The sequence below is a fragment of the Oreochromis aureus genome, linkage group 3 (assembly GCF_013358895.1).
Source record: "Oreochromis aureus strain Israel breed Guangdong linkage group 3, ZZ_aureus, whole genome shotgun sequence".
Classification (NCBI taxonomy): domain Eukaryota; kingdom Metazoa; phylum Chordata; class Actinopteri; order Cichliformes; family Cichlidae; genus Oreochromis; species Oreochromis aureus.
This window is the reverse complement of record NC_052944.1, coordinates 98,747,689-98,756,938: the sequence shown is the minus strand read 5'-3', so window position 1 is coordinate 98,756,938 and position 9,250 is coordinate 98,747,689.

Here is a 9,250-nt window from a genome sequence, read left to right as displayed (position 1 = left end):
TTTGCTCCATACTGACACCTGCTGGACCTTAAATATCATTGCAGGGAACTTACTTGAGACTCACAACAGACACTGATTCAATGACATAGTCATACGTGTATACACTGTAAGGTATTGTACTTTCCATGGAATAATTTTATATGTTTTACATTGCAAATATTGTAGACATCTATAAAATATATTGTGAATGACATAAAGTAAAAATTAAAATGAAAGTATTGTTAATATAATATTACCCATTTAAATGTAATTGATTCAGAGTTTATTATAAATTTCAGTCTATTGCGGGGGGTTTTTCACACCATTTCCCCAGCTTTGGAAAACTCACAGGCACAGATGAAGCTGGGGTTACAAAAACTGTAAAGCCAGGTGGAAAAGGTTCTGACAAGATGTCTTCCTCATCCCCCAGTACCTTAAAGGATCCTCTGATCTTGAAATGTTCCTCTCCGACACTCTCCACAATACTAAGGGGTTGGCAGTCCTTTATAATAAACTTCAGGACTGCCTGGCCCAGAACAGTCTTCCTAGATGCTTGATTTCAAAATAATAAAACACATATTAATAAAAAAAAAAAAAGTGTTGATAAAGCTGTTCAGTGTCTATATAGGCCGACCTGTGTTCATTCTCAGTGTGTTTGTCTCCTCATTTTCATGTTTGGCTCTGTAATGCCTAAACATTGAGGAGGTGCTTTTGTTTGTGTAAGAAATGCAGAACAGATGCGACATTTATCCTGCATAAAATGAAATAAATAATTTACACTGCAGGTCACATTGCTGTTTTTCCTATTCTGATAGATTACACTGAAACAAAGACAGACAAACTATTTGCAGTTAAAAGATCAAAATGATCCCACACAGCAGAAACATTTCCATTTTGTTATGGAAAGATGTGTATTTTTATTTATCTTTGCGAGAGTCAATTTGTGGGGTTTTTTTGGTGGCGACTTGTTCCGTTGACAGATGCAGATGCGGTACTTTTTAAACACAGTTTGGCGCGTTGGTAATGAGCGATACAGCAGCTGTATCGATCACGTGACTTTTCTTAAAAGCGGCCTTGCGCACCGATACAGGCATCGCTAGGTGAGCTTGATACATGCGCCGGTGCGTCAGTGTTGCTGGACCCATCACTACAATTCAGTGTCCGAGTCCTGCATTTGGGTCCTCATCTCTGCCTGCTCATACACAGAGCCCTGAAATGAAGTGCGTTTTACAAACACGTACTGCATACTAGCTAGCACGATGGAGTTAGCTGGGTGAGTGCTATGATGTTACTGATAGTGAACTTTATTTTGTTCATTAGGTTAGTTAGTAGGGTTGCCAACCGTCCTGTAAAAAACGAATCGCGCCGTATTCAGAGAAAATTTTACGCGTTTCATATTGAGCTTAAAAGGAACACAGTTTGTCCCGGACTTCAGCTAGAATGGAAAAATACACAAAGCTGGAGTTATTCTGCGTCTTTACACTGTCAGCTGCCTCTTCTTCTCTCATTCTCTCCCCCTCCATCTCCTGTTGCTACCTCAATCATGAAACTGATCAATGATCAGCTGATCGGTATTTCTGATGCAAATCCCGTCTCTATTGCTTGTTTATCGCCCACTTTGCACCAGAAACAGGAAACCAGCGGATGTCGCGCTAAACAACAGCAGCACGTTTAAGCTTGATCAGCTGTTGTTAGAATGTATTTAATATTACTTTCTAGTATCAGCTGATGTTTGCTGGAGCCACAGCTGTAAAGCTGCTGGTCATGATGTTGGTTTGGATATGTGGTGAGAGGGAAACATGAAGATGAAACCAGGAGATGGTCTTACTGAATCATCAGAGCTGAACAGGTGATGTAGAAACAGGTTTACCTTTTAGGTGACATCAATGAGTTGAAGGGAAGTTATGAACTGTTTCTGAGAGACAAATAACACCAGGATCCTTTTCTAAGTAGCTGACAGCTGGTAACTGTGCAGGGGCGGGTCTAGCAAAGTTTTGCCAGGGGGCCAGGTAGGGCATTAACAGGGAAAGGAGGGCACAAAGACATACTTTTCTTTTTTTTTTTTCTCATTTAAAATGTCTAGCCTTTAATGAATAATTATCTGAACCTTATAACCAAAGTTTTTATCTGATGTAAAATGTATAGAAATCATACATAGCAACAAGGCAACAGTGTACATCACTGTAAAAACAGCATTCGTTTTCATTCAAAGGCTTTATGGCTTTAATACCTGGGGGGCCGGTCTCTAGTCAAAATGCCCGGGCCGATTTTTTGTACCAGTCCAGCCTTGGGCACGACACACAGTGAATTAATCTGAGAAGGTGCATTAAAAAAATAAATGGTTGGGCCAGCGGTGCACATCGCAAATTAGCTCGTATAGACGCATTAGTTGTACCGCTTCTTAATGACGGTATCTTAGCTAACAACCCCAACTACCAGATTTAACTTGTAATTGGCTAAAAATAACTTAGCCACCGGTGAGAGGGACGTTGCTAGCTGGCAGTTTTTTCAAGCAATGTTGAAATTTCCACATTCCAGCACTTCAAATGCTTCAGGAGCTGTCTGCTCAGCACAGCATCAGCATCACGGAAATACACGGATACATCTGTAGACTCGAGACAGAATTCACAATGTGTTTTTGGGACTTTCAGGTGTATGGACCAATGTTTTCTTTTCTGATCAAACCAGAAAGCTTTAATGAGCAGCTGGATTTGTCTCGCATTAACTGGCTGGACACAGAGGACAGCTGATTGAACTGAAAGGCTCGACTCTGTGGGGGTCAAAGTTTGCAGAACTACAGACGCAGCTGGAATGCACAGCTGTGCGTGTTCATGGAGCTGCATTTTCACCTGCTGGACATCACTATCTGACAAGTTTAACTGTCTTCAGAACACTGCAGAGGCCTTATTGACAGTATTTGGCTCTACATATCTGTGTGAGCAGATTTTCTCTCACATGAGTCCTCAGGTAGCCTCTGAATGCTGGACACTAGGAGACCTGTGTCTCTGAGGGGGAGACCAGAGATCACATTAACATGTGTATCTCTGTATTAACAAACATGCCATATTGGCCTAGTTTATTGTTCTTATCATTGTTGTGAGGACTTAACCTGACAGTTAAAGTTTCTGCAGTCCCCTTCAGCCTGTTACCCACTACTCTCTACCTCACCTTTGGACTATATAGTCCTCACCTTTGGACTATATAGTCCTCACCTTTGGACTATATAGTGCACTATTATGCACATGTTTTTATTACATGGCTTAATTAAGGTACACATTAGGCTGACATCTGGGGCCAGAGCTCAAACTGCAACTGGCCCGTGGCTGCACACAGCTTACACATGGCCCACATATCGCAACGAATGACGACCCTTTGGTGGCCCATATCTGGTTTGCCAGAGATAATCCACACATGGGCCAGCACAGGACCACCAGTGTGTCTGCAACTGGCCTTGTGCTGGCCCATGTATGGGCCACCTTTGGCAAACCAGATATGGGCCACCAAAGGGCCGTCATTCTTTGCGGTATGTGGGCCATGTGTAAGCACATTGTGCGGGCCAGATCTGGGCCATACCAATTTTGCTATGTGGGATATAGCAAAAGTTTAAGACCACTTGAAAAATAGCATCAAATCATATTTTGCATGGTTGGATCTTAGCAAGTTTCAAGTAGAGCAAGGTTCAACATGCAACATGTTCTCAATTGGATTTAGATCAGGGGAACACGCAGGATGGTGCAAAATAGTGATATTGGGATTGTGTACTGCAGCATTGTCCTGTTGAAAAACCCAGCTGTTCCCACACAGACAAGGGCCCTCAGTCATGAGGGATGCTCTCTGGAAATCGCTAGTGGCCATTTGATGCCACTTCACCTCCTGAAGCGCCATTGTTCCACTGAAGGAACAAGCACCCCAGATCATCATGATGCCCTCTCCACTGTGGCGTGTAGAAAACATCTGAGGTGGGTGTGCTTGCCATGCCAGTAACATTGGAAATCATCAGGACCATCAAGGTTAAGTTTTTTTTTCCTCATCCGAGAATAAAGCTTTCTTTCCCCTTTCAATGTCCCATGTTTGGTGCTCTCTTGTAAAGTCCAAATGGTCAATTCTGTGGCATTCAAGGACATTAGGCCTTTTTTTTTCTTTTTGAAGCCCTTAAGTCTCAGATGCTGTCTAATGGCTATGGCGCTGCAGTCGGCACCAGTAACGGCCTTAATTTAGGTCGAGGATCGTCCAATGTCTTGACGGACAACCAATTGGATCTTCTGACTAAGTGCTGGTGATATTTTTTGGGTCTTCCACTTGACTTTTTTGTTCCATAACCCTCAGGATCATCTAAGATATTTGAAATGACTGTCTTACTGTGCCCCACCTCTGCAGTGATGGTATGCTGTGAGAGAGCCTTCTTATTCAGATCAACAACCTGACCACGTTCAAAAAGGGAACTTTTTTTTTGGTTTTTTTTGTTTATTTTACTTTGCCATAGGAACGTCATGACAGTTTGACTACCTGCAAGAAAATGACAATGAATATGCATTTTTGTACAGATTTGGCCTTTTAAAGGCATGTGGTCCTAAACTTTTGATCAGCTGTAAAACAGCCTTTAAAGTTTGTTTTCAATAAATTGCATGCTCAAAAAAATGTTTTGTCTCACTCCCATTTCTTCTTGTTGCATGTTGAAGCTCTACCTTGTTAAGATCCAACCATGCAAAATATGACTTTTTTGCCATTTTTCAAGTGGTCTTAAACTTTTGATCGAGACTGTATGTGACTGTGGGTGAACTGTGCTGCATCTTCCTTTGTTGCCTCTAAAAGGAAACTGATGCCAAAAAAGTCTCCAAGCAATTGTGGAACTCCCAAAAAGTTGATTCTGTTCAATTAAATGTAGCGTTTTCACTTTTTTTCAGAAGAACGTCCAACGATTCTTTACACTAACATAAGGATTAGTGTGTTTGCTGAGAAATTAAACTCATCCCTAAATAGTTTCGACATGAACAGAATCAACTATTTTGGGAATTCCTTATCTGAACGATTGAGCATGCATCAAGGTAATTGTGGAACTGTCCTTGACTTAACTTCCAGAATCAACACACATCATGAAAGTTGGCTAATAAAAATAACACCTCATCTCCTAATGCACTTAGCTGTAGAAAACTAAACAGGTGTGCTAAACGTATTTTTCTCTCATAAACAAAATTAAAGGGTTGTAGCCTACATCCCATTTTCCAAACAATATATCCAGTATGTGTTTATTCCCCTGAGCTTTCCTCATCTCTGATCTGTGAATAAAAGCTGATGATGATTAAAGAGTACCAATGAGCATGCTCTGAAAAAATTAACTCGAATTAAAATCTTTATTTCATGAGCTAAATGTAGCATTATCCATATATCCATTTTCTCCTGCTTATCTGGGGCTGTGTCGCTGTGGCAGCAGCCTAAGCTGAGAAGACCAGACCTTTCTCTCCCCAGCCAACCTCCTCTAGCTTGAACACCAAAGCGTTCCCAGGCTGCAGAGAGATATAAACTCTTCAGTGTGTCCTGCGTCTGTCCGAGGCCTCCTCATGGTGTCGCCCAGGAGGCACCCTTGACAGATGCCCAAATCACCTCAACTGGCTCATTAGTTTGATAACCGAACTCTTTACCCAATCTCTAAGTGAGAGGCCAGCCCTTCAGTGAAATGCCCCTTTTTCATTTGTGTACTCTCAGAGCTTGAAATAGAGAGCCATCATTGTGATATCCATCATCTCTGATTGGGGCTTCATGTATTGCTGAGCCAGCTCACTCAAAGAAAACCTGGCTGTGTTGAACTTCATTTTAGTACAGGCCTTTGATTTGGTCAAGAATCCATTTGTATTTCATAAAATAAGTTTATATTCTCTTGATTACTTTTTTATTTTAGGCATGCTTTCTAGTCATTTGTGTTTCTATTTTTTCAGTTTAGAAATATGGTTCCTTGATGTTATTGCAACATCCTTATTTTTTTAGTTGAAATCATTCCCATTTCTTCAGATCACATTTCTATTTCTATATTACTGATCTTAAACAGAAGCTTGATTTCTTTACTGAAATTACCATCTTCTAATTGTGTCTTTTTTAACAGAAATGCTACACCAGCTGCATAATGTGATGATACATGGCTAAAGAAGCCAGTACGTCCCCAGTGCTGTTTACTAAATGTACTTCTTCCCCTGTTTGCCAAGTCTCTTGTAAAAAACACAAATTACCTTATGCGCTACATATTTTTTTTTTAGCCAGGTAGTATTTAAAGTAGGGCTGCCAGTGCTAACGTTTGAACCCATCAACACATTATCATTAAAATTTTAAACTCAATGTTGGACCTACTTTAGCAAATTTAATTAGAAAAAAATGATGACCCAGAAAATGAGGAAGTCTGGAAAGGAGAAAGTAGAGTGGTTAATTCTATATTCTTAGCTAATATATCATCTGCAACCCATAATAATAAATACACAGTTGGGGTATTTGTTGATTTTAAAAAAAGCTTTGGACACGTTACAACATTCTATTTTGATTTCTAAATTGTATAATTATGGTGTGAGAGGAGTGGCATTGAATTGGTTAAGGAGTTATTTAGAAAATAGGTCCCAATATGTACATTATCTCGGCAATACCTCTGAAAGATTGAAGATTGTATGTGGTGTTCCTAAAGGTTCTATTTTGGGACCTAAACTTTATAATTTATATATTAATGATATCTGTGACGTATCAAAAAGGTTACATTTTATTTTATTTGCAGATGACACAAATTTCTATTGCTCAGGAGAGAATTTGAAAGATTTGGTTGAAATTATGATTTCTCAGATGTTAAGATTAAAAAAATGGTTTGATGTAAATAAATTATCTTTGAATCTGACAAAAATGAAATTCATGATATTTGGTAATTGTGTAAAGGAGGAAGAAGTCATTATGTCCATTAACGGAGAATTGATTGAAAGAATTACTGAATTTCGCTTTTTGGGTGTAATAGTAGATGAAAATTTGACGTGGAAATCACATATTGAGTATATTAGAAAGAAGATGGTTAAAAACATTTATATTTTGGGAAATGTAAGAGATTTGTTAGACTACAAAACAATGCGCATTTTATATTTTTCATTGTTTTTCTCATGCTTTGGTTACTGTGTGGAAGTTTGGGGGAATACATATGTGAATACTATAAAACCTCTAAACATATTACAGAAGAAAGTGATACGAATGATTCATAACATTAAAGATAGAGAACATAAAAATAAATTATTTATAAAATTGAAATTATTAAAATTAGGAGATTTAGTGAAACTACGGACACTATTAATTATGTTTAGGGCTAAAAATAATATTTTGCCTTTTAAGCTACAAAGATTATTTTTAATGTGTTCGGGGGGAGAAGACAGCAGAAGGAAATTTTATTTTAAGCATCAGCTAGCTAGGATTACACAAAGATTAATGAGTCCAACGGTTAGGGGTATACGACTGTGGAACTCTCTTCATTATAATTTAAAGAATTGTATATATTTACATTGTTTAAAAAAGTGTTACATGTCTAAAACACTTTAGACATGTTGTGGAGGTAAGCATCAACGACACAGAGCTCTCAGTTCACACTCCTTTATTTGTCTCCAACATCAACTGCACATATCGCGCCACAAAACAGAAGAACACACTTCCTCAACACTGGGTGTGAGTGGAGCCCTCTAGTGGTCCACCACACATGCCCCCCCCGAACACCCAGCAGAACTAGTCCAGGACCCGGGGCCTAAGCAAACGGCCAGAACGGCTGAACCGGGGGGGTGGGGAACTGACAGAGGGCAACCCAGCCCGGAAGCGAGGCTGGCACTGGCGGTCAGAAAAAGCTGCAGACGACTCGGACTCCGGTGATTGTGGATCACCCCTGGGGGAAAAAACAGAATCCATCCGCCCGGTGGCAGGTGGGCGGCCGCGACGAGGGGCCTGGGCCGGGACCACCTGATCCTCTTGCATAACATGTGCAGGCTTAAGTCTGTCAACAGAGACAACCTCCTGCCGACCGCCAAAGTCCAAAATGACATGTTTGTTGCCTGGTTTAAGAACCCTGTACGGCCCGTCATATGGTGGACGCAGCGGAGTCCTATGGGCATCGTGCCTGACGAAAACGAAACGAGCAGAGTCCAACGAACTCGGAACAAAAGTGTCAGGCAGGCAGTGGTGCACGGGACCAGGAACAGGAAACGAGCCTTTCGGGGCGAAAAGGCAACAAAGAGGATCAAAACATGGGGGCTCTCAGGCAAGAATTCCCCGGGGACCCGGAGGGGCTGGCCGAGGACCAGTTCAGCCGGGGAAACCCCGAGGTCTTCCTTAACCGCGCTACGCAATCCCAGCAAAACCCACGGAAGACGGTCGACCCAGTCGCCACCCGTTAAGGAAGCCCGGAGCGCGGCCTTAAGAGACCGGTGAAACCGTTCGCACATCCCGTTAGCTGCGGGTGGTATGCTGTGGTGCGGTGGACCTTGACCCCAGGCCGTCAGCCATAGCAGACCAAAGTTCAGAAACAAACTGTGGGCCCCTGTCCGAGGTAATGTCAGCAGGGGACCAAACGGAAACCCACGTCGACAAAAACGCTCTGGCCACCGTCGCCGCCGTCGTGGGACGCCAGTGGCACCACCTCCGCCACCTGGTTTGTGCGGTCCACCACAGTCAAAAGGTGCGTGAAACCCTGTGACTCGCGGCAAGGACCAACCAGGTCCACATGAACGTGATCGAAACGCCGACCGGGGATACGGAAAGGTTCGAGGGTGCCTGCGTGTGCCGGTGGATTTTGAGCGTTGGCATGGGACACAAACCGCCGCCCATTCTTTCACCGTTTGCGAAGGGCCCGCCAAACGAACCTGGCGCTGACCAGCTTGACCGAGGCCCGGACGCCGGGATGAGAGAGGGCATGCACCGAGTCAAAAACACGACGACGCCACGAAGGGGAACCACGGGCGGGGCGGCGGTAGAAACGTCGCAAAGAAGGCGCGGACCGCCGCCCCACACCGGGGTGTCCTCCAGCACGAGGCCCGTTTTCATTGACTGAAGCGCCAGGATGTCCGGGTCAGCATGCTGCTCGGCGGCCATGGCAGCGCAGTCGACACCGACATACACTGGAGAAACCAACACACGTGACAGACAGTCAGCGACGTGATTGGACTTACCAGCCACGTGCTGAATGTCTGTGGTAAACTCCGAAATGGCCGCCAACTGGCGCTGCTGGCGTGCGCTCCATGGGTCAGAGACCTTGGACATCGCAAACGTCAAAGGT